Genomic DNA, 26,997 nt, shown 5'->3' on the forward strand with positions numbered 1-26,997 from the left:
TCTTGTACCTATTGGCTATTTGTATATCTTCTCTGAAGAAATGTCTATTCATATCCATTGCCCATTTAAAAATCGGGTCATTTTTCTTTTAATTATTGAGTTGTAAGGGTCCCTTCTGTATTCTAGATACAGGTCCCTTATCAGATATATGATTTGCAAATATCCTGTTTTGTGGGTTGTCTTTTCACTTTCTTAGTGGAATCCATGGAAGTATAAATTTTTAAATTTTGATAAAATCAAATTTACCTAGTTTCCCTTTTGTGACTTGTGCTTTTGGTGTCAGGTATAAAAAAGCTTGGTCTAACCTCAGGTCATGAAGGTTTACACCTATGTTAAAGTCCTTATTGATCTTCTTTCTAGTTGTGCTATTATTGAAAATTAGGTATAGAAGTCTCCAATTATTACTTATGAATTCTCTATTTCTCTTTTCAATTCTGTCAGTTTTTGCCTCATGTATTTTGAGGCTCTGTTGGTAAGTACATATAGACTTAAAATTGTTACATCTTCCTGATGAATTAACCTTTCTATTATAAAATATTTTTCTTTCTCTCTAGTAGTAATTTTTGTTTTAAAATCTATTTTGTCTGGTATGAGTATACCTATCACACCTTTCTTATAATTGCTGTTTGAGTAATACATCTTTTTCCATTCTTTAGTTTGCATTCTGAATATATAAAGAATTCCTACACAACAGTAAGAAAGAAAATGACAAATATCCCATATGATTTTCTACAGCCTAGCAGTTCCACTCCTAATATATACCTAACAGAGATATGTACCTGTATTCAAAAAACCACCTACACTAGACTGTTTATAGAAGCAGTCTTTGAAAGTCTCAAACTGAAAATAACCCAAATGCCCATCGACAGCAGCATGGATAAGCAATTTTTAGTATATATATTCAATGGAATGTTATATTTCAATGAGAATGAACTGTATATCACCATACACAATAATATGGCTAAATTGCACAAATATAATAGTGAATTAAAGAAGACCAACACAGGGTGCTTGGGTAGTTCAGTCAGTTAAACACCTGACTCTTGATTTCAGCTCAGGTCATGATCTCAGAGTCATAAGATTGAGCCCTGTGTCCCACTCCGCAGGGCATGGAGCCTGCTTAAGATTCTCTCTCTCCCTCTCCTTCTTAAACCCTCCCTGCTCATGCTCATTCTCTCTCTCTCAAAAAAGAAGAAGAAGAAGAAGAAGAAGAAGAAGAAGAAGACCAATACAAAAGAGTGCATATGTATGAATCTATTTACATAAGGTATACACACAGATCAAATTACTCTATGCAGTTGACCTTAGTTAGTGAAAGGGAAATGAAGGATATTCTGGGGCACTTATGTTGGTTTTTCTCCATCTGGGTGCTAGTTACTCAAGTGTTGTTACTTTTTTTTTTTTTTAAGATTTATTTATTTTAGAGAGCCTTGACATGGGGCTCAATCTCACGACCCTGAGTTCATGATCTGAGCTGGAACCAAGAGTTGTACACTTTACTGATTGTGCCAGCAAGGTCCCCCTCAAGTGTGATTATTTTTGAAAACTGATAGATGTATTTTTCTATGCATGTACTCTAGTAGTTTTTTCTGAAAAAGGTAACTATAACTTGGATGAATATAGAAAATGCTTTGCATTTTTTATTTAAAAAGGTAGCATATACTGAAACCTGACAAAGATGGCACAAATTTTTTTTTACTAAGCTCACTTATGAATAAGATACAAAACATTTAAAGTATTAGTAAATCTAATCTAGCATCCTATTAAAGGAATAATGCTCTATGAAGCCACAAATTACTTAATATTAGGAAATCTAAAAATACCATTGATCACATCAATGAACTTTATGTTCATCTTTACTGTCAAAAGGTATTTAACAATATTCAATATTCATTTTTGGTAAAAAATAAATTGCATATAGAATACTCCCTCAACATGATTAAAAATTTATCTCAAACCAAGTAGCTTACATCATACTTAAAAGCAAAACAATGGAGCAGTGCTTTCCAAATTTATTTTGTCAAGGAACATGATTTAAATCATAATATATTGAAGCACTACCAGTAGGAGCCCATGACACATATATAACACTATGTTAAAATGGGACTTTTCCTGTTGACTCACAGTTTCAACTGAAGTCCCAGAATTTGAGAACAAATACAATTATTGTTGAATATCTTTGTGTCTTACATCCCTTGGAAGATGCTAGACTGTTTATGCAGGGAGGGGCTAAGAAATTGTGAAATCATCTGCCAGCATTAGTCTGCCATTCATTTCTAGGTTATAAAAGAGAAGAAAAATGAGTCACTGTAATTGAAGACACCTGTGTTGACTTTTTTTTTTTGGAACAGTTGGCCATGTATTTCTCCTGTGGAGGAAGGAAAGAGGGTCTTCAAGTCAAGAAGAGGAACTTCAAGAGAATCATTTGAAAAGTTTGACATGGATTGCCTGGCTAGAGAGACCAGAGCTGGGGTCTGACTGATGCTTGACCAGCTTAAAGGGAAGAGGCTGTGACTATCAGGAGCTCCAAGATAACAAAGCCAATCTTTGGGAAGACATTGTACTGGAAACCGTCTAACTTCCTGAGTTAAGCAAAGCAAAAATTGTGTGAGCTCCCATGGGCCAAATGGAATGGAGCTGGATTGTATCATCTTGAAAGGGAGTCTGGCCAATGTGATTCCAAAGGAAATCGTGGTGATGGTCATTAGCAATTGGAGGAAGGGAGCTGTTGATGAGAGATCCCAACTATAGTCATGGTGGGTTGCAGAGGAGGGAGCCTGAAGAACTCTCAGGAAGACACCAAGAATCAATGTGTCATCATAAAGAGTCTACCATATGAAGAGTTTACTCCAGGTTACAATTGCACAGCCAAGCAAGACCTTTTTTTCCCTTTGTTGTTCTCCCTTCTCCTATCTTCCTCCAAACTCTCAGCCCATAGAAGGGTTTAAAAGAGCAGCTTGCATGTAGATGAGGTGGTAGAGGAAGATAGGGGAAAAGAAGTCAACCAAAGCTCCCACTTCCATTGCAAGCTTCCAAGCTACAGAAAAATGGGACATTTTTATTCACGTGGCAAATTGGAAATATGCAATTATGATACTGGACTGAACTTTCATTATCTGAAAAAGACTGGATAAACTATGGCTACAGTTGAGATTTAAGCAAGGAGTGGGGAAAAATAATTCAAAGAACAGCTTTGAAAGCCCTGTGATGAAAAGAATAAGATTGCTTTTTCATAATGCCCTGTACATTCTAGATCATTTAAAAAATTCACTACACACGCATGCACATATTTATGCATTTATAAAGACATAATTTTAATAAGAAAGTATTAAAAAGCTGATTTACATATATTTTCAAACATTAGAACAGAACTGAAATCAGCAATACCATGAGGGGAAACAATTTTAGTTGTTAATTAGGCACAAAATATATCAAAATAATTTAAGGCATCCTTTATTTTACATATTTTGCTCTCCAATAAGACACAAGTGATTATAATTTTTAAAAACACTGTTTTTTGTGTTTCTTCAGCTCACATTCAATTAATATGAAGACTACTGCCGTTGAACTGAATCCCCAGATAAAATACTGCATTACCTCTACCTCTATGTTTTGTTTTCATTAGAGCATTACACAATAATCCCATTTTTCTCAGGTACCACAGTAGAAAAGGGAAGAAGATGGGCAGCCCGGGTGGCTCAGTGGTTTAGCACTGACTGCAGCCCAGGGCATGATCCTGAAGACCCAGGATCGAGTCCCACGTGAGGCTCCTTGCATGCAGCCTGCTTCTCCCTCTGCCTGTGTCCCTGCCTCTCTCTCTGTGTGTCTCTCATGAAAAAATAAATAAAAATCTTAAAAAAAAAAAAAAAAAAACAGGGAAGAAGATCATTAACAGTAAGTTTGTCTTCCAAAGTCCCCTGAGACTTAGTGGGGTGAAATGGAGATTTATAGAATGTTCTTTCCCACAATTTACACTGATCATGGAGCACATCTCTATTTACAGTGGAAAGAAATCCAAAGGACAAATAAATCTTATTGTCCCTTACTACCTGATATTTATTCGTTCATGTTGGATATTATTATTTATTCTTGGAGAGTTTTCATCCATGTTTCTAGAAACTACAGGATAAGGTAGACCACCTTGTCTTTGAAATATTTTGATTTTGGGCCTGTTTGGATTAAGATGGTCTAAAACACATAAGACTTTCTTTTATATAGGAGGCTTTTTTCTTTGACTTGTCTAAACTTCATTGTATAAAGAGAATAATAGCTAATACTTGTTCATTACTAAGTGTCAGACACACGGCTAAATTTCTTACAAGTATAATTTAATTGAATGCTTAATAAACCTGTGTGGTCGACACCATATGGATGAGGAAGCAGAGAAGCAGATTAAGCGGTTTGTCCAGCCAAACCCTACCACTACTCTATATGGTCTTCAGTAAAAAACAGAACAAAACAAAACAAAATGTTTTTAAAAAGTTATTTAATAAATAATAGCACTTAAATAATACCATACATAAATATTTATAACATGATCAGCATCATTAGACAACAAGATGATAGTAAATGAGGCTTATGTAAGAAATGCCCTCACATGCAATTTTCTAGTGTTCTCTAATATCCACAGAGCTCTCTCTCTCTCTCTCTCTCTCTCTCTCTCTATATATATATATATATATATATATATATATATATATATATTTAAAAACATTTATTTATTTATTTGAGAGAGAGAGAGAGACAGAGTGCACAAGTAGGGGGGAAAGGCAGGGGGAGAGGGAGAGAGAGACTCTTAAGCAGACTCCCCTCTGAGCGTGGAGCCCCACACTGGGCTCAGTCTCAGAACTTTGAGATCATGACCTGAACTGAAATCAAGAGTCAGATGTTTAATTCACTAAGCCACCCAGAAACCTCGAAATTTTGTATTTTAATTTAATTTTATTTTGGTAGGAACACTTTACATGAGTTTACCCATTTAGCAGGGTTTTTTTTTTTATTTAACAGGTTTTAAAGTGTACAATACAGTATTGTTATCTATAGGCACAATGTACAGAAAATCTCTAGAATTTATTCATTTCACATAACTGAAACTTTATACCCATTGAACAGCAACTTCTCATTTCCCTCACCCCCCAGCCCCTGGCAGCAGCCGTTCTACTTTTTGTTTCTATGAGTTTGACTACTTGAGATACCTCATATAGTAAGTGGAATTCTATAGTATTTGTTTTTCTGCAACTGGCTTGTTTCCCTTAGCATAATGTCCATTCATGTTGTCACATATTTTTAAGTCTGATAACATTCCAGGGTATATATATATACCACACTTAGAAAATCCATTCATCTGTTCATGGATGCTTAGGTTGTTTGTACCTCTTGGTTATTGTGAATAGTGCTGCAGTGAACACAGGAGTGCTATTATCTCTTAAAGATCCTGATTTCAATTCTCTTGGATAAATGCCCAGAAGTGAGATTGCCGGAGCATATGATAGTTCTATTTTTAATATTTTGAGAAAGCACCATACTATTTTCCATAGCAGCTAGACCATTTTGCATTCCCATCAACAGTGTACAAGGGTTCCAATTTCTCTACATCCCTGCCAACATTTGTTGTGTTTTGTTTTGTTTTTAATAATAACCATCCTGACAGGTGTGAGGTGATATTTTACTGCGGTTTTGATTTGCATTTCCCTGACAGTGAGTGATGTTGAGCATCTTTTCATATACCTGTTGACCATTTTGTATGTCTTTGGAGAAATCCATTCAAGTCCTTAGCCTGTTTTTCAATTGGGTTAGTTTTTTCACTATTGAGTTGTGGGAGTTTCTTATTTTAGAAATTAACTTCTCATCACATGTATGGTTTGAAAATATTGTCTTCCATTCTCTAGGTTGCTTCTTCATCCAATTATTATTTTTTATTTGCTGTGTAGGAACTTTCTTAGTTTGATGAAGTCTCACTTGTTTATTTTTGCTTATGGTGTCATATTCAAAAAGTTGTCAAGACCTATGTTATGAAGATATTCCCCTGTGTTTTTTCCCAGGACCTTTACAATTTCAGGTCTTGTTTAAGTCTTTAATCCATTTTAAGTTAATTTTTGTTTATAGTGTAACATAAAGGTCCATCTTCATTCTTTTGCTTTTGACTATCCAGTTTTCCTAGCACATTTGTTGAAGAGACTGCCCCTTCCCCATTGTGTATTCTTGGCAACCTTATTGATGAATTTAGGGATTTATTTCTGGGCTTTCTATTCTAAATGTCTATATTTATGCCAGTACCATACTGTTTTGATTACTGTAGCTTTGTAATATACTTTGAAATCAGGAAGTATGATGCCTCCAGCCTTGGACTTCTTTGTCAGGATTGATTTTGGATTTTATAGTTCCATATGAATTGTAGAACTTTTTCTAATCCTGTAAAATGGTCATAGGGGTTTTGATAGAGATTGCATTAAATTTGTAGATTGCTTTAGGTAGTATGGACATTTTAGTAATATTAAGTTTTCCAATGCATGAACATGGGATGTCTTTCCATTTGTTTATGTCTTTAATTTCTTTTAGCAATAATTTGTAGTTTTCAGTGTAAAAGTCTCTCATTTCCTTAGTTAAGTTTATTTATAACCATTTTATTCTTTTTAATATGACTTTAAATGCAACTGTTTTCCCAATTTCCTTTTCAGAGTGTTTGTTCTTAGTGTATAACAACATAACTGATTTTGATATATTGATTTTGTAACCTGCAACTTTACTGAATTCAATTATTTGTCCTAGCAAGTTTTTGTGTGTGTGCATATGTGTGTTGTGTGTGTGTGTATGTGTGTGTGTAGTCTTTAGAGTTTTCTATATATAATATCCTGTCATCTGCAAACAGAGACAATTTTACTTTCCCCAGAATTTATTCAAGGCAGATCACTGCATAATAAAGTTGGTATCAAAACTCACAGGGGAAAGAATAGTTTATTCAATAACTTGTGTTGGACTATTTGGCTATCCATTTATCTGGAAATATCTATTTGTCAGGAAATGTTCCTCAAACCATACACCAAAATAAGTTCCAGATGAGTTAGCATTTAAATGTAAAAAGTGAACCATAAAAATTCTAGAAGAAAATATAAATGAATGGGAATGGGAAAATATAAATGAATAAAAGGGAGAAGCCATACATTTTTAAAATGACAATATAAAAATGACTGCAATTCAAAACTACTGTAAACAAAAATGAAACGTCAACAAAAAAACTCCAGGATAACCATAATTTTCATAGAAAGAAAAGGGCCAATATCTTTCATAAATAAGAAATTTTATAGCTACTGTAGTAGACAAATTTCCAGTAGTAAATTATCCAAAGGACATGAACACATATCACAGGACAAAGAGTCTCAGTGGCAGTGAAAATGTTCTATTCTACTGGCAGTTAGAGAAATACAAATAAAAACAACATCAACAGATAGATTCTTCCCAATGGTGAAGATGAGAACATGGAGGAAATGGCTGGTCAGCAGGGACAAAAAAGTCAGGAGGTTGGAGACAGAGATAGGAACTGTCTCCAGGCAGAGAGAACTACAGACAAAAGGCAAACCATGCCAGACTTCTTGGGGATATGACAAGTTGTATAGCAAAGCTAGATATTTGAGTGGTAGAAGAGACCAGAAAGATACAGAGGAAGTTTTCAATGGTAAAATTTATTATTTTCTTGAAATGCCTTATGGATTTTCAGAGGTTGGCCAAAAATAAAGAAAACCCAATACATTAACGTACAACATAGAATGAAAAAAATAAAAATAAAAAACGAACCTATCAAAATGTGCAGTTTCTCATATTTTGTAGACTTTTCAACTAAAACATGAAAAATCTCACTGTTTTTAAGGAATGGTTTTGAACCCAAAAGCCAGTGGGTACATTAGACAATCCTCAAGCTCTGTTGGTTCTATTCCTGGAGCATCTTATGCCAAGGTCCTCAATCACTGCTCTCCAGGAGCAGAGAATCTTCAGGCCATACTATTCAGCGGATCATTTTCTTTCATGGTAGTGTTTGAGAACCATCATAGAGCTAAAAAAAAAAAAAGCCATTCATGAAAGAGTGAATGTTCTTCAAAGTTCTTTAAAAATTCGTTTTCCACATGGTATTTTAGGGGACAACTTTATATTTGCAGTAATCCAGAAAGAAGCCAGCAACTTCTAAAAGTTTTCAGAAGGCAAGGAGTATGGGGAAGAGAGAGAAATGAGGAGAATGAAGAAAATAAATGAAAACGACCACAGTATTTTCAGTCCTGGGAAATTTCTCTTCCAGACTGGCTTCGCAGGAGTCTGCTGCCTGTTTCTGGGTGGGCATGCCTGATGGTAGATATCCTGTGGTCTGAGATGCAGTGGATTCTTAAAGTAGATTTATGTGTGTGGCCACTAACAATCCTGCATAGAAATAGCCCAATCGATTTCCTTTCCAAGAGTAGATCTTTGCTGTTTTTCCCATCTTTTCAAGGTGCTTCATAATAATTGAGGTTAATTAACCACCTAGGTATTCGTGTCACTATAAGAAGAATCCCATCCAACTTTCCTACAAGGATTCTTTCAAAATTCCTCAAAATTAGACTGTACCTCATATCTTAACAGCAATTTTTCATGTTCACAGCTCTAAATTCAATCTTGCAAAGAAACATTCAACAAGGGGTATATTATATGGGCACAAACCTGTTTATGTTGATAGTTCAAAGACAAATTGGCCCAAAACTTCCAAATGATTCTTAGCTAACAGTTTATTGAGAATGAGTTGGTGGCAATAAGCTACTCATCCTGACTTTTATCCTAAAGATTTATTCAGAAATTTTAACAAGGCTCTGCCTCTCCAGATCCAGCATGGCAATATTGAATGATGGCTGAAAGACTGATTTCAATGTTCAATTCCAAAAGCACAGTTTTTCAGAAGCATTTTCCTCACTTTTCTAGCACCCACGTAACTACCTTAAAGAATTGGAAACAAATTTTGCTCTCTGTGACTTTTCCATAGCCAATTGTGTCAAGAATATATTAAGTATGCAATAAACATTTGCTATAGATTGAACCTGTGGGAGCAATAATCGCTTTTCTTGAGTACCTGCATATTTCAGGCCAAGTGAAATCTTGGATTTATCCACCCTCTTCCAAAAGAAACAACGATTGTGGTAAAATATTTGGATTAATAACATCATTTCATATTTTAGTTTGCACAGTGCTTCCACTCCATTAGTGTGCTTTGCAACAAAGCCTCCTTATAATGTTTTCCAGAAGGCCAAACTTTTTAAAAAATGAAGAATTAAGTCTGGTTGATTGTAAGCTACTCCCAAAAGTTAGTTAGAACTTTGTGAAATTTCTTTATTAATAGCACTTAATTCATTCTCCATCAGCTTGAAAATACATCATCCTCCTCTGAGCAGCCAGCAACAGATTATTCACTAGGTCTGAAATAACCTAATGAGATAGGACATGGAAATTAAATACAAAAGAAGGTAATATGGAGAACTAAAACATGCTTATTTTATGAAATTTTAGGTTTCAGTAACTTAAAATACTTCCTATATACAAAGATTGGCATCTGAAGGTTTTTTCCCACTGTAAAAAGCTGTGAAGACAGAAAACATAGTGTTTTTTTTTTTTTTTTTAAGATTTTATTTATTTGAGAGAGAGAGAAAGGGAGAGAGCAAGTGAGGGAGGTCTGGAGGGAGAGGAACAAGCAGACTCTGTGCTGAGCATGGAAATCAACATAGGGCTCAATCCCAGAATGCTGAGATCATGACCTGAGCTGAAATCAAGAATCAGACACTTAACCAACTGAGCCACCCAGACACCCCAAGCATACTATTTTGGTCAATAAAGCAACAAAGGCTCACGAAGACCGGAGGGTTAGGGTGACCAATGGGGCTGAAGTGTTTTCTGAAAAGCAGAACGTTTGGTGCTAAGACTGGAAAAGTCCCTAGTAAACCAGTACAGTTTGTCATCCTAGCACAGAGCACTGAGAATCTCTACCTTTGGGTTCTAATCCCAGCCCTACCTGAGAGTTAGTCCTGCCCTGGGTGTCAATATAGAATCCTCCTTCCTTGGGGAGATGACAAATATTTTCCCACCTTGGTCGTATTAGGACTTCACCTTGGAGCACAAAAGGGTGGCCTCAGTGTCCAGAGAACTGACACAGCGCAAAAAGCTCCAGACATATTCACTCATTTAATTAACTTATCCCACATGACAACTCAATGGGTTAGGTATTTGTGATCTCGTGACTATAATAAGACATATATATTTGGTCTTTGTCCATATTCGCAGCACAGAGCTCCTAAAACCCTTGGGATTGCTGAAATGAGAGGAGAGGGAAACTGTCTTTTGTCATGCTAATGAGGTAACTTTTGGAAAGCCCCTCAGTCACCTAAAGGTGGGGACTGGTCACCAGAGGAATCAACCATGTAATTAGAGATTGAACTTTCAGTTCCACCCCTTATTTCCAAGAAGGGGAGAAGGCTAGAGAGAAAGAGTTAATCACCAATGGCCCGTGACTTAGCTAATCATGCCTATATAATGAAACCTCCATAAAAACTTAGCATGAAAGCTCCAAGCTCTCCCTATACCTTGCCCTATGCATCTCTTCTACATGGCTGCTCCTCACTTCTATCCTTTCATAGTAAATGGGTAAACATAAGCAATGCTTCTCTGAGTTCTGTGAGCTGCTGTAGCAAATTAATTGAATCCAAGCAGGTGGGAACCTCCACTGTCCCTAGCCCACCAGTCAGAAGCACTGGTGACAGCCTGGACTTGTGATCGACATCTGACGTTGAGGCAGGGGAGGCAATCTCCTGGGGATGAACCTTTAACCTGAGGGACGTGACACCACCTCCAGGTACATAGTGTCAGAATGGAGTTGAATAGTAGGACGCTCAGCTAATGTTGGAGGATTGCTCAGTGGTGTGAAAAAAGAAACACACACATTGGAGTTGGTGTCAGAATCAGAGTGGTATTCTCAGGGCACCTGGGTGGCTCAGTCAGTTGAGCATCTGCCTTCAGCTCAGGTCATGATCTCAGGGTCCTGAGATCGAGCCCTGCATTGGGCTCCCTGCTCATCAGGGAGTTTGCTTCTCCCTCTCCCTCTGCTACTCCTCCTGTTTGTTCTCTCTTTCTGTCTCTCTCCCTCTCCCTCTCCGTCTCCTTCTGTCAAATAAATGAATAAAATCTTAAAAAAAAAAAAGAATCATAGTGATATTCTCATGACTCCCATCTTATGTGAGAATATGAAGGAAAAAGAGGCTAAGAAAGCTTGATTGGGAAGGGGAGTCGCTCAATCAGAGCAGTGAGCCCATAGGCCATATCCATTCCGCCCTTGGCCAACTTTCCTGAGAACCCTGGGGGCTAGGAGAAATCTCAGAAGCCAAATCCACCTCAGGTTCCTCTGCTGTTGACTGACCATACTCATGTCATCACAGAGCTGTGAGGAGCTACCCTGTGGTAAGATCCTTCACGGGCTCTCAAATAAGGAAAGGCCCTGTTCAAGGGTGTTCGTCCCAGTGTGTGCCCTGTAAAAGGGTGAAATGCAAAAGAAAGTTTAAGACGATTGGTTTTTTCATCCAGAGCATGAACACTTCCCACTCAATGTGACTTCTTCACAGTCATGGCCCCAAACCTTCCCAAATGAGGAGGCCAGGACTCCTCACTGTGTAACGGGCTGGGGAGCCAGTGCTCAGAACACCCCCCCACCCCCCCCCCCACCGCTCCTCCGGAAAATTCAGAGCAAGAGAGGGAAGCCCAAAGGAGGAAAGGAACAAAGGTTAGTCCTGCTGGCAGGGAGAAGATAAAGTTGGGGGTGGAGAAGGAGAAAGGTAATGTCAGCCAAAGGCAATAAACAGGCCTTCCACAAGTGCCTCAGAGCAACACTGGGGAGTCGAAGGAAATTAGCCCATTAATAAAGGAGAAGGGAAGGAAATGACTGCTTCAAGAATGTCTGGGGCACTCAACTATTTAAAAATATTTTTAGTAGGAAAACTAAAGGGGCCCTTGCATAAAGAGCAGGGGATCCGTATCAACCTGACAGCCCTAAGAGCTAATAATGCTAAGTGTAGACAGCTGAGAGAGCCAAGTAGCCAGGGGCCCGCCTGTCAGACAGGTGACATAAAGAGAGTTGTCATCTTAAGGAAAAACCTGTCAGGCTGGTCATTTTCTTAGGGGGAAGACGTCAGGGTAGCAAAACGGTAGGCCTTGCACAGGTGTAGATATGCCAGCTTTGACTCCTCTCTCTCTTTTGGAGACCTCAGGCCATGTTCCCAGACTGTCTGCTTCAAAGTTTCCATGTCTATCATGTGAAGCTGTGAACACTTCCCTCCTGTGAGGTTCTCGTCAGGATCACAGAGAGCACAGGAAGTCTCCATGAATGGCAGCCATTGGCCCTGCCAGGCCCACAACCCCATTAAACCCCAAATCCCAAAATCTGAAAACCAAAAGGGTTTCGATAACCCATGTGGCAACAACAATGTCATTTGAAGTTATTTGACGGTCGAGGAGGGTGTGGGTGGCTCAGTCAGTTGAGCATCGGACTCTTGATTTCTGCTCAGGCACGTGAGATCCAGCCCAAGTCAGGCTCTGCACTGAGTATGGAGCCTGCTTAGGATTCTCTTTCCCCTCCTCCTGTACCTCCTCCTCCAAACTAACATGAATTGATTATTTATATTTTATATTTACATTATTTATTATATTATTTTAATATGTATATCTCTGTTATTTATATTATTTTAATATTTATACTATTAATTATATTATATTATTTATATTGTTATGATATTAGACTACATTTAATATTTATTCCACTTGATGTGAATATATTTTCCGCTATGGAAATACTAATGTGTTTGATTAGGGGGTGCTGTTCCAGATCCCAGTGGGAGTTGTTCTACAAGATATGGTATATGCACATTTCTTTCCTGAAATCTAAACAATTCTGAATCATATTGGTTCCAAGAGTTTTGGAAAAGAACATATGGACCCACAACTTGGTGAGTCTCAGCTCCATGCCCTCTTTAGGAGCAGCATAGCTCTGGCATGGAATCCTGACCTTATAGCCCAACTGGAGGATCAACCTCAGAATAGTTCCTCCCAAATTCCGTGAGGCCTTGACTCGGCCAGCCCTGCTCAAGAAAATGGCAGAGGAGAGCATAATTTATTAGCTGTTAATGTTGTTACGCAACAAACTTGATCTCTGAGTTGCAAAAGCTCAATTGAAAGAGGTAAAAATGTAAAATGATCATAATGATCAAAGTGTTAAAAGTCTGGAAAATATATGAGTTTCATGGGAAGAAGTTTCCAGAAGTCAGAATGACACTTGAAGCTCTTTTTTTTAAAAGTACTACTTTTATTCAGCATTATGTTCTTTTTCTATTGTGGTTTAGTGTCAGTCTTATCAAATTCAGCTAGCATTTTGAGCATAAGGGTATCGTAAGTAAGCTGAAAATTTGGATATACAGATAATAGAAAGCAATATGCTCACACTGGGCGGTCAGGATGGCAAAGGGGAGGTAAGAATGTCTTAACCAAGGAATCAGGCGGGTGAAATGGTGTGGAGGAAAGAGGTGTGTGTGAAGAGAGGCAGGACCACCCCTGCCACTTGCCTGGGGCTGTTTGTGAATGGGTGAGTGGGTGTGCATGGACACGTCTGTGTGCCATGCACATACTTTCCTGGTCCACCTTCCATCCCTCCCCAAGGCTCTCTCCTCTCTCTCATGAATACACTGTAATATGCATGTCTCCACCCACCATCCTGAAGCAGGAAATGCATTTTCCACAGCCCTATATCTCAGGCTGAGGACAAGGCACAGGTAACTTACTACCTGAGCTCACCTCGAACCCAGGGCTGCATCCTCCTTCCCGGTTGCTAAGGTTCACTTGCAGGAGGCAGGATTGCGTAGTGGTTAGGAATGTGGCCCTAGAGTCCCTGTGTGAGTCGTAACCCTGTATGAGTCTAGTTGTTACTTGGTATTCCTACATTCAGTCTCCCTGTCTGTAAAATGGGACAATAGCTATAGTACTTTCCTCATGGGGCTTTAGGAGACTTAAATGAGACAATTCTTATAAAGCTGACCATAGGGCCTGACACAGCAATTTCTCCATGCATGGGCTCAGGGTCCTCTGCTTGCAGCCTCTCCGGAGATCCCAGCCCTGCCAAACAGCCAGGCTGGCACAGACATCTCCAATTCCCACTAAGACAATTGAACCACAAATAAAAACACATTTTATTGTGGGGTCTCCCTGGCCAACAGCTGTTAATTTGGGGATTCATTATTTTCTTAATCCCATTAAGCCCTCAGTCTCCAAATCTCTCAGCTAAATTGCCCCGCCACTGCCTGCTTTCCCACAAGTAAATTTACTCCTGGCTCCTTTGTTTGTTCTTGACCTTCTTGTCAGTTGTGACAGTGTCCAAGGAGATCCTAGTTGTGCAGATTTGCTTCGACGGGACCAGCAGGGTGGGAGCCAGGCTTTGTCTACAGGCAACATGGCGGCTCCATGTCTAAGCTGCTTGCCCTGCTGGTGGTGTTGCAAAACTTCCAAGTTTTATGGGCAGAAAGGATTCCAAGAATCTTTTTTCAGATAAGAAATTCTGGAAGAGAGACTGCTCAAATGATATCTTTTAGAATTTGAAAAATGCTTACTTGCCTTTCTCCTCCTTCTTTATGTTGAAAGATGATTCTTTGATTATTGGAACCTCTCTTTTATTCCATGCACCTAGTGCAGATTTTTCATCAAAAATGAGGAACAGTGGTCCTATAAGAGGACTCAGAATACAGCTGGGGGCGGGGCTCCTGTACCACCCTGGTCTCTGCCGCTGCCCTCCAAAGGCTGGTCAAGACACAGCAAAGGCATCACTAAACATGGCCTTCATCACCCCTTGGGGAATGTGAAGTGCTAGACCCTAATTCTGAAAAGAATACTGAAATTACTTACATAAAATGAACTTTAGGGATTAAAAAAATAGAAGATGCAAATTAGGGGAGGTGAGAGAACAGGTCCGTGACACACGTACCAAATATTCAGCCAAAATAAGAAATGTCTTCACTTCAACACTGACTAGGATGCCATCCAGAGATACCACACCGTTTGTTGAGCCCTCCCTGTGGCAGGCGCAGTGGCAAGCACTTACGTCGTTATTCTAGTGTAAATCCTGCATGGTGCCTATGATGGCTGTGTGTCCTGCCTCATGCCAAAGAGAACAACAGCCTCAGAGAGGTTTAGGGCTCGGTAGATGACAGGGCCAGGGTTCAAGCTTAAGACCATTTGTCTCCAAAGCCAGCAACTTGCCACGTGCCATCACATCTTTTTAGGATTGTTTCAATCGCAACACAACATCAACAGTGAATGTGGGCATATGACCAGATTTTCTTCCTTTTTTTAAATTATACAGTCTTGGGGCAGCCCCGGTAGCTCAGCGGTTTAGCGCCGCCTTCAGCCCAGGATCTAATCCTGGAGACCCGGGATCGAGTCCCTGTCGGGCTCCCTGCATGGAGCCTGCTTCTCCCTCTGCCTGTGTCTCTGCCTCTCTCTCTCTCTCTCTCTCTCATAAATAAATAAAATCTTTAAAAATTTTTTAAAAATTTAAAAATAAATTATACAGTCTTCTCTTTCCTGATAATTCCCTTTTGCAATTTCCATTTCTTTATTCACGTATGTATGCATTCACTCACTTATTTGATGCGCGCTCTCTCTCCCTCTCCCTCACACACACACATACAGAGGAATTACTACTATAATCACTGTCCTTGAAGAATTTACAGAGGAATCTGTTCAAAGTCTGCTGCAGTGCAGATTGCTACAAAGTGTAAGTTCATGCATTTTACCAGAAGATAAGACCAAAAAGAAATAGAGGCAGAAAAACAGTTTACAGACAAAAGGAAGAGAAGACATCTTAGCAGGACAAAAGACTGCTCAAATTAAATGTTATTCATGCTTTACTGTTGCCATCTGACAATCTCCCCATTGCCTGTAGGCTGCACTGCCAGCCTATACACAGAAAAGCTTCTCTGTGCACAAGGTAGAGACCAATTCACTTTCTGTATCTGATAACAAGGGAATCAGAATCTGTTTGGTGCCATCAAAGGTCTTCTAAAACAACACAAGCACTGTTGCATTTTCTGGAAAATGCACTGTGTGCATTTTCTGGAAGAGGGCAGAAGTGTGTTAGTGTGTTAGAGAGGTTAGAGTGTTTCTGGACTGAGAGCCATGATAACCGTCTACAGATATTTAAAGGGTGTAAATGAAGACTTGACTGCTTTAGGACATCTTGGTTTACTAAAGATGCAGAAGAGTCTGGTAAGGCATTTCTGAACTCAGACCACCCCCCTCCCCTGAAACTTTCTATTTGGGACCTGGAGGATATAACCCAGCAGAGAGTGGGCCTTGGGCTCTGAGTGGACAGAGAGACCTGGAAGATTTTATCCATGAAGACAAGACCAACACAGTGGTCAGATGGCCTCCACAGAGGGATGATGATTGCACATTAATGGCTCCAGGAGAGTGGAAAGTATTCATTGACACTGCACTGAGGAGAGAAAAATACAGAAGTACCTCCAGTTTTAGGAAGAGTTCAGAGGGGAGAAGTGTACCGTTGATCACCCAGCCTGTAACAGCCAGTCCTCATCTCGTTTCATTCTCCACTGTTCTCCACCTTTCCTCTGCATATCTTTGGAACTTTCCATGGAAGTGTGGGATGAGAACAGAGTAAAGGTTCTCAAAGTAGTTAAATTATATTCCCTTTTGGCAACTCTTGGGAGAGGCTCTCTAGATTAATTTAGCACTATTAATTATTATGAAGTTATTAAGGTTAAAGTTTCTTGGAACACTTATGGCTATCATTTATCCAGATAACTGGTCCCAAGTTTGTGTGGGTAATTGGGTTTTGGAGATACGTACTCAGATTTGGGGGTGGGAGGCAGGTATCGTTGCATAACACAATGGAACCATATGAAAAGAAATCATGTTAAGTGTTATGATCCAAGATGAAGGCTAACTCTACAGAACCTAGATTTTTCATGACCTGTGAATGCCCTCAGAAAGACAATGAACTGATGAAGTCTTTAGATAGGTGTAAGCCGCACAATTAAGAGATTGTTTGTAACAGACCCAACCAATGACAGGGCCTTCAGAGCAGACCGAAAAAACAAAAACAAAAACCACCAAACAAACCAAACTAAAAACAAAAACAAAAACCCCTTTGGAGAAGTCAGCATGAAGATGAAGAGAACTTCCCTTAAGCCTTACATAAGAGGTGGCTAAAGATTTCTTTACAAATACTGAATAGTGAAAGTCCCAAACAAGAGGGAAAATGTCTCAGTTCCATCCAAAAGCTATAAATGAAGCTAAATGGGAACATACGGTTATTTAACATTTCTATAGGACTGTCTGTTTGCCAAAAGATTTATAATCACTTGTTCCTTAATATTCATAACATCCCTCTAAAGCACAGTTTCCCATACTGGAGCTGTGAGGCCATGGGGATGGTGGAAGAGTTCCAAGAGAGTCATGGGGATTGGAGCTGTAGTATTTCAAACAGCTGTCTGGTGGCGATGGAAAATCGTAGGCTAGAGGAGGAAGGTACAGAGTTCCCAGCACCCTGTGCTCCCTGAGCAAGTCTCCCCCTGGACCCCGACCCCTTTTTGGGAGCAGGCCTGCCTACTTTCAGCATCCTAGGCTCTGCGTACTCTCCTGTCCTCCGGAGCACCAGGGCCATCTTTACCTCCAACAACCAGTGTAGAGAAGAGGATTTGGGGCCCCTGGGTGGCTCAGTGGTTGAGCATCTGCCTTTGGCTCAGGGTGTCATCCCAAGGTCCTGGGATCAAGTCCCATACTAGGCTTCCTGAAGGAGCCTGCTTCTCCCTCTGCCTATGTCTCTGTCTCTCTCTGTGTCTCTCATGAATAAATAAATAAAATCTTTTTTTTAAAAAAAAGAAAGAAAACAAGAGATAATACATAGAAAATACATCTATATGTATCTATAAAAATAAATAGATAACAACACAAATACTTATAAATTCAGTGCATGGATATAATAAAACTTGATAAACCTTAAGGGTTCTCCGAATCATGATCTTTGATGTATTTCTTCTGACTGTCTTGCTGAGGTAGTACACTGGAAACCCCATTTGACCTATGCCCCTGTTTTTATTCCACAATACCCAGCTTTAGCAGAGTCTAATGACTTTTATTTTCTGAGACATTTTCTTTCTGGACGACAAAATTGAAATGAGATTTTTTTTTTCTAAAGGACATTAAGTAAGTTCTTATCTGAAATAAAAATTTACATCTTCAGGTATCTGACAGCCATTCTATCAGGATCCTCCCCTTCACAGAAGTTATCCTGTTCTGGAAATTTCTTCACCTTCCTCATATTCCATGTTGTAGTCTTTAAATTGGATTGAAAAAGGAGATTGAAGCTACAGAATTCAATGATAGTGATGATGATGGTGGCCACTTGCAGGTCAAATGTAGTCCTTTATTTTGGAGTATCACTATCCTAAGGGGAAGTGTTATGTCATCACAGTTCCAGAAAATAAAGAAATCTGATGACTCAGATACCCTAACAATGACAAAGTTCATTATTTAGTGTATTAGCCAGTCAGGGGAAGGAAGGTGATTTCCTTGTGTGCAGCTCTGCGGCTAGCAATTGCTGCAGGAAAAGAAACTATAAGTTGACAACTAGAGGAGTCTCACCATCATGGCCTTATGTTTAAGAAGAATTCCTACTAGCTCAGAATAAACCCTGGCTCTCTCCTCACATACATTTTTTGCAAAGAGCTGATTCAGAAAGCCTCACCTCACTTCAAGATGAGTAGCCAGAAAGGAATCAGTACGGAACCTATGCATGAGAGAAGGTGAAAGAAACAAGAACAACAAATGAAGAAGAGTGGAAAAAGATTCACTAGACAAATATTGTCACAAAATAGGTGAAATTTGGGACTCAAAGTATTGTCATGCATTGAAAAAAAAAAAAAAAACCTAGTGAAGCAATCATCTTTAAAAACCAGGAGCTCGAAACAAAACAAAACAAGAGCCCAGACATACAATTGTTTAGGAAAAATTGAGCAAGAGAAGAGGAGGTAAAACAAGAACTAGCAGAACTTAGCAAAGAAGGTGACAGAGAAATAAGGACAACAGTGGTGGCAGGAGAAGGGAGGTGCTCTCAGCTGGAAACATATCAGGTACTCACAGGTTGGGAGTGAGCAATGAAATAAAACAGAAATGAATGAAAGTTTGTAAAGGATTAACGGAAGAGTGAATAGTATATAAAATATATCTGAAAAAGGGGTGCTTAGTGGCTCAGTTGGTTGAGCATCAGACTCTTGGTTTCCACTCAGGGTGTGATCTCAGGGTTGTGAGATCGAGCCCTGCATGAGGCTCCATACTCAGTGGGGAGTCAGCTTGAGATTCTTTTTCCCTCTCTCTCTGCTCCTCCACCTCCATGTTCACACACTCTCTCTCTCCCCCAAATAAATAAAGAAATCTTTAAATATATGTATGAAAAAGAAAATAGAAAATATGAAGCAGTAATAATATTTTAATAAATAAAATAACTGTTAACACTTTCCATATGTAAAAGACCAGACTATTCAGATTAAAAGGGGTTACTCGAGGATCCCTGGGTGGCTCAGCGGTTTAGTGCCTGCCTTTGGCCAGGAGAGCGGTCCTGGAGTCCCGGGATCGAGTCCTGCATCGGGCTCCTGGCGTGGGGCCTGCTTCTCCTTCCTCCTGTGTCTCTGCCTCTCTCTCTCTCTCTTTCTATATCTATCATAAATAAATAATAAATCTTAAAAAAAAAAAATAAATAAATAAATAAATAAATAAATAAATAAATAAATAAAAGGGGTTACTCCATTGCAGGCAAAATTAACACAAAATAATCGACATCAAATCATAGCCTAGAAAAGTTTTTGGACTATAAAGATACAAAGGAATCCTTTGAACTTTCTGATAGCAAGACCAAGTCACCTATAAAGAGACTTAACAAACCCAAGCTGCTCTTAAGTTTCACCATAGCAACACTCAGAAGACCTAAAAGAGATTTAAACAATGTCTACAATGCATGACCAGAGAATTTTACATCTAGCCAAATCATTTCCAAGTCAAAAAGCAGAACACAAATATTTTTAATGTACAAATACTGGGAAAATTTGCGATGTCTAGGAGGCTCAGTGGTTGAGAGTCTGCCTTTGGTTCAGGTCATGATCCTGAGCCAAAAAAAAAAAAAAAAAAAAAAAAAATTGAGAAAATTTAAGTTTCCTATATGAGCTTTAGATCCCTTTTATTATTCCTTTTAGTGCAAATCAAAAAAAAATAATGTAATTCGTAAATTTAATATACATAGAACTCTCTATACCTTGAGAATATACTTTTCCAAGTACTCTTGGAATAGTCAAAAAAATTGACTATATATACAAGGGTAAAAGAAAGCTTCAATAAATTCCAAAATTTGGAATGAGCACAGAAAAGCCTCTCTGATCATGAAGCAATTCATTAAAAATAAAATTAGGAGAAAAAAGAAAAATCCTTCCACTTGGAAATGCTAAAATACTCTTGTACAACTTTACCATCAGGGATGGATTTGAATAATGAAATAAAGATGATTACATTAGCATATATCAGAACCTATACCATAGAGCAGAACTCTGAGGAAAATTTCTGGGTTTAATATTACATTTATATAAGAGAAAGAAAGCATGTAGACATAAATTTAACCAAAAAGTGAAAATTTACAAAACAAATATAAACTGTAGAAGGTGACAACTTTAAAATGCTATTAAGAAACAAAAGATTTGAATAAATGGAAAGGCATATCATGTTCTTAAACAGGGAGACTAAGCAAAAACCTGAACTCTCTAAAAAATTCTATAAATGAAATGTGAAGCCAATAAAGATATAAAATTAAAAAAAAACTTTCTAAAGCTTATAAGAAATATCAACAGGTATTACTCCATTTTTGGTAATAATGGATTCAGTTGCTTTTTTTTTTTTAAAGATTTTATTGATTTATTCATGAGAGACACAGAGAGAGAAGCAGAGACACAAGCAGAGAGAGAAGCAGACTCTCTGCAGGGGCTCTGATACAGGCTCGATACCAGGACCCCAGAATCATGACCTGAGTCAAAGGCAGACACTCAACCACTGAGCCACCCAAGCATCCCAGGCTCAGTTATTTAGATTAACCCTTCCACGATTGCCTGGGTGGTGCAGTAGGTTAAGTGACCAACTCTTGGTTTCACCTCAGGTCATGATCTCCGGGTTGATGAGACAGAGCCTGGTGTTGGTCTCTACACTAAACTTAAGAGTCTGCTTAAGATTCTCTCTCCCTCTTCCTCTGCCCCTCCCACCCTCTGCTCAAGAACATATTCTCTCTCTCTCTTTCTCTCTAAAAAAAAAAAAAAGAAATAGGTTAACCCTTCCTCTGGAAACAATGAAACATTGAATAAAATATTAAATAAGATTGTTCTTAAAAGCACTGAAAAGCTGACAAATCACAAGGACCTACTGAATGACTAGCATTTTGCATGAATATCTTTTTTGATCTAGTTAAATTGAGTTGGCTCTGATTTTAATAGAGCTTCAGGATGAAGAAGACCCAAATACTCCAAGGCCAGGATTCACCCAAGGTCAAAGGAAGGGTCTCATGGAACACTCTTGCCCATATTAGCTGGGACTCCCAAAGGTGAACCAGAGGCAAATCTGCTTCCCTTTCTCCTACCTCAGGGGACTTTAGGGAGAATTTCCTTAATAGTAAGCAAAGCAGGAAAAAGAAAACAAACAGGCCTGTCCCTGTTAGATGTCACTATTAAGCCATTGGTCAAGTGATGAATTTGGTTTAAAGTGATACCACATCATAGTGCTTCCAAACACACGGCAGGAACAAACTCTAATCATCCCTGGGAGCAGACACTCTTATCCTAGGCCTCAGGGATTTTGTACAAATAATTTTTCATGAGCAGTAAGCATTGCAGTTGAAGACTACCAAACACACTAGAAAGCAAGACACCATTAGTTAATGCCAGCACAAATAGAGAGACAGAAGGGGTGATTCACACAACTTTGGCTATCTGAATGATCACCCACAGAGTATAAACAGCTAAGCCAATTTTATTTAAATAAATAGAAGATAAGCTTTAAATATCTGCAAGGAGTATGAACCATGAATGTGACAAGATGGTTGGAAAATCAAACAGAACTAGAAATGAAAGATACAGTAACAGAAAAATACAGTAAAAATATTAATGGATGGAAGTGGCATCAGACTAGATATAGAAGATGAATTAGAAAATTGAAGATAATGAGAATAAACTCTACAGAATTGTAGTGCAGAGAAGTAAAAAAAAAAAAGAAAATATGAGAGAAGCTTAAGGGATATGGAAGATACAGAAGGTCTCTCTTCTCAAAGAGAATCTCTCTCAAGAGTGTAAATGGTGGGGCACCTGGGTGGCTTGGTTGGTTAAGCGTCTGCCGTGGCTCAGGTCATGATCCTGGATCCTGGGATGGAGTCCCACAGACAGAAGCCTACTTCTTCCTCTCCCCCTGCCCCTCCTGCCAGCTCGTGCTCTATCTTGCTCTGCTATCTCTCTCAAATAAATAAGTCAAATCTTAAAAAAAAAAACCCAAAATGTAAATGATATTTCAGAAGAAGAGAAGAGAAAAGAACAGGGTAGTAGATTTGTGAAGGAGTAATATTAAATATGAATGAAAAGAAATTCACATCATGACACATTACAAAGAAACTATGGAATGTTCTACACAAAGAAGATGTTCCAACAAGCAGCAAGAGCTGAAGAGGAGTGTGTGTGTGTGTGTGTGTGTGTGTGTGTGTGTGTGTGTGAGAATTACTGAGGAAGACTAGCTCTACCAGATGTCATACACATTGTAATGTGCTATCAGTGAAAGCCTCATGGCATTGATACATGGGTACCCATGTAACAATAAAAGGCCCAGAAATCAATATGAGATATATTGGAATTCAATATGTGACAGAAGTTCAGAACTCAACTCAATAGGGAGAAGATGGCTTATTCAATAACGGACACTGGAACATATAAGCCCCAGGGAAAAATATATACTTAGATTTCGACTTCCCACATTATTACAGTTAAATTCTACATGGATTCAAAATTTAGAAGATAAAAAAACAAAAATATATCTCTGGAAGGAAAAATAGAATATACTTAAAAAATAAACTCTGAGTAGTAGAGGCTTTTCTATGTGTAACAAAAAACTGAGAAACTATAACAGAACGTATCGGTAACTTTTACCATACGAAAGCTTTGAGAAGTGTGTCTTGTACAATAATATCATAAATAAATAAAAAAAAAAACAGTGAGCTGGTGAAAACATGTGCAGCTTATATCACTAATTAAAGACAACATTTCCTTAATGTGTGAAAAATTTACAGAAATCACTGTGCAAATAATAATGAAATACAAAATGGACAAAAGCTCTAAAACATTTCATCAAAAAAAAAAAACACAACAAACTAAAACTGGCTTCTAACCCTATGAAAAGATGCTCAACTTCATTCATAAACAGAGAAATGCAAATTTAATCTAAAAAAGTAATACTGCTCTTTCACTATCAGATTTGGCAGAGGTGAAAACATTTGATGGCACGTTGTGCTGGCTGTGTGTGGAAGGTCACGGTGAGAATGTAACCTGGTGCTACCCTCTCAGAGAGCATTTGGTTCTATGCACCAAGAATTTACATCACATGCCCTTTGACCCAGCCACTTCACCTCTGGGAATTTCTCTCACAGATATGTACACAAATCTAGGAAATGGAGTGTTCGGGAACATCCATTATTACAACATCATAAAAAGCAAAAACGTGGTAACAAAAATCCTTCTCTTATCTATGGGGAGCTTATTTGCCTCCTGTCAGTTGTTTTTCTATCTCTCTCCACCTCATCTCCAGATTACCTGGTCCACTTATCCTACCTCTCAGACCCTTTGTACATGAGAGAACGCTGTGGAGGACCCATTCTTGTTCAGAAAGACATCTCTTTCTCCTGTGGATTCTCTTCTGGCACTTCCACCCACTTCTAGGGACTCACTCGTCAATTGTAATGCCCTTTTATCTTTCCACCCAGACTCCCTGAGAATTTTATCTCGATTAAAAAAATAAACAACAACCGATTTTTAACATAATGCCCTCAAGATGCATCCATGTTGTCTCCAATGGCAGGATTTCCTTCTCTCCATTGCTGAATAATATTTCATTGTAAGTATACATATCATGTCTTCTTTATGCTAAGTGAGATCAAATCAGACAAGGAAAGACTAATACTGTATGATCTCACATGTATGTGACTAATCCAAAGAACCAGAGGTTACAGTGGTGGTTGTCAGGAGTAGTGGGAGTGGGAGAAATGGGAGATGTTGGTCAAAGACTATAAGATTCTGGCTGTAAGATAAATAAGTTCTGGGGATCTTATGGTGATTATAGTTAATAGTACTATATTATGTATTTGGAAGTTACTGAGAGAGTAAATTGTAAATGTTCTTACCACAAACAAGAAATGTTAATTATGTGAGGTGATGAAGTATTAGCTAATTCTATGATGGTAATCATACTGCAGTATGTAAGTGCCTCAAATCCACATATCGTACATCTTAAACTTGCACAATGTTATATAGTATCACAGTAAAAACAAAACATAAACTTTTTAACTCAATCCCCAAAGCCCACTGCAAATGCTCCTCTGCATGAAAACTTCCTTACTCCTTGTAAGCAGAGTACTGTTGGCCTCCCTCCCTCCTCCTCCTGTACATTCTCAAGGGGGCAAAATTTTTTGTGTGGGGGGGAGGGCAAAACATCCTACTCTTTACATCTAAGGCATAGATCTATCTATAGACAGTATATAAACAAATATACAGTGTAGCTGGAGTATTAAAATTTCATGGGGGCAGGGATATTAAGAAAAAATATTTTTTAAAAGATTTTATTTATTTGAGATAGAGAGATAGAGAGAGTGCACACATGAATGGTGGGGAGGAGCAGAAAGAGAGGGAGAAGCAGACTCCCCACTGAGCAGGGATCCTGATGTGGGGCTTGATCCCAGGACTCTGACCTGAGCCAAAGGCAGATGTTTAACAGACTGAGTCACCCAAGTGCCCTGAAAAAAAAAAATTTTAAAAAGCTCCTTAAGGAGCAATAATTTGAAGAAGGTTGACAAATACTGCTCTTGACGTTTCCTCCAGGCTGAAGAAGAGGCATGGGAACCCAGTCTGTCCTAAGCCAAGTGAGCTCTCCTTCCTCACGTTGCTCCCCAGTCCCCATTCTCCTCCCATGTTCTTGTCACACTTGCAAGTGGCAAGCTCATTGTCTGTTACCCAGTACCCATGTTGGGATCCTCAGTCATATTTGGTGAACGCCTCTCCCTCACCCTCCACACGGAGCCACACCAAGCCTGCCAGCTGTGCTCCCACTGTCTCTCCCCTCTGGCCTTGACCCCTGCAACAGCCCCCTAGATGGTTTTCATCCACTCTCCATTCCAATCTGTCTTCCACTTTGTCACTAGAGAGAATGTTCTAAAGCACAAGCTGATTATTTAGTTTTCGTGTATTCCTTACTATGTTCCTGTTTGCTTAAAATATGTCTGTAGCAGAAAACACGAGATGTCTACAATTGCCTGCATTCCCCTTCAGACACGATCTATTCTAGCACATTCGACTGTGTGCTTTCCCCCAGAACCCATTCAATACTTTTATCCCTCACTGTCTTTTTTGTACCAAATCTTCTGCTCAGAATTCCTTCTCCTCTCTTTTCACTCAAACTCCTATTCCTACTCCAAGGCCCAGCTCCAATGTTAGAGCTTCTGTTGACTCTGCCCTCACATGATTCCTGCAGAATCACTTGTTGTTTTCTCTGCGCATACACAGGGTGATGTCTACATTTATGTAAAGACGAATGTACCACATTGTTTTTCAGCTGGCCCCCTTGTTAGACTATGAACTTTGAGAGCAAGGAGACTTACCAAATCAACACATTTATTGAGAGAAATCCTCCTATTTCCAAGGTGCCTTGCTGGGTGTGAGAGGAGCAGTCGGTGAATGAATGAGGCTTGCCTGCATGACAATCTGGTAGAGAGGACAGACCTTCAGCAAATTAATTTAACAAGTAGTCATTTAAATATAGTTCCAGAGTGGGAGGAGGAGGGACATCCAGACGGTGAGGCTATCACATGAGGACGTCCTGTGCTAAGAAGCCTGAGATCGTGGAAGACTTGAAATAAAACCAACAAACCAGCAGGCAAACAGACCATGTGTCTGCGGAGCGGTGAGGCGTGGGGCGAGAGGCGGGAGGTGACCCTGGGAACACCCAGCAAGTAACTATTGAGTGGATTAATGCTGGAAGGAGCTACTCCCTGGACACCAAGGGGAATCTGTCCCCTGCTCCTCCAGCTCCTTCGTGCCACACCAGCGGAACCCTGACCTGGATGCGCAGCTGGCGGTGCTTCTGTCCTTGTTGTCACATAGCCTGAAACATAGACTCGGGAGTATTTTACTCTATGACACCCCAAAAAAAAGAGGACCACAAATTCTGAAAGATGATTTATATTCAACACCTTCTAGAAATACTCCGATTTCATTATCCACTATTTTGAAAGATTAGCCTCTTGTACAAATGACTCACAGCCTTGCAAGGTGTGATTTTTCAGGACGTGACCTCGATGCCTGGTGCTGGGTGAAGCGGCTCCAGACTCAGAGCATTTCCCTGTGCCTGAGACTCTGGGGTCAAGTGTCAGTCGCACGGCTACGTGCATGGAGCAAAGACAATATGCTCCGCTCTCTGAGTCGGGGACTCAGTTGTGCACCCGAGGAGCCTCATCCTGCAGCTCGACTGCGGGTAGTTGTCATTCCTTTGGCCTGGATCTGGGGGTGCTGGGGGTCCCACAGCGCTCCTCCCCCACCCCCCACAGCCATCTAATGAGTGCTGCAGGTAGAGATGGGGTCACACGAACTGGTTTGTTAAAATAAGCCA

At 39.3% G+C, this 26,997-nt stretch overlaps 1 long non-coding RNA gene across 2 annotated transcripts in view; it reads right to left on the bottom strand.

Annotated features, from left to right (window-relative positions):
- The window catches only part of LOC140635059 (uncharacterized), a 47,862-nt gene extending 21,648 nt beyond the window's left edge, over positions 1-26,214 (bottom strand). Inside the window, exons 1-2 of one of the 2 annotated variants that reach the window (XR_012032405.1) lie at positions 25,991-26,214; positions 7,660-8,047 (exon numbers count right to left, since the gene is read on the bottom strand). This is a non-coding gene — a long non-coding RNA (uncharacterized lncRNA). Of the gene's footprint in view, positions 1-7,659; positions 8,048-25,990 lie in introns of those variants that run through there. The other variant, XR_012032406.1, reaches the window with a different exon arrangement.
- Positions 26,215-26,997: the final 783 nt, after the last annotated feature.

The sequence above is a fragment of the Canis lupus genome, chromosome 6 (assembly GCF_048164855.1).
Source record: "Canis lupus baileyi chromosome 6, mCanLup2.hap1, whole genome shotgun sequence".
NCBI classification, from domain to species: domain Eukaryota; kingdom Metazoa; phylum Chordata; class Mammalia; order Carnivora; family Canidae; genus Canis; species Canis lupus.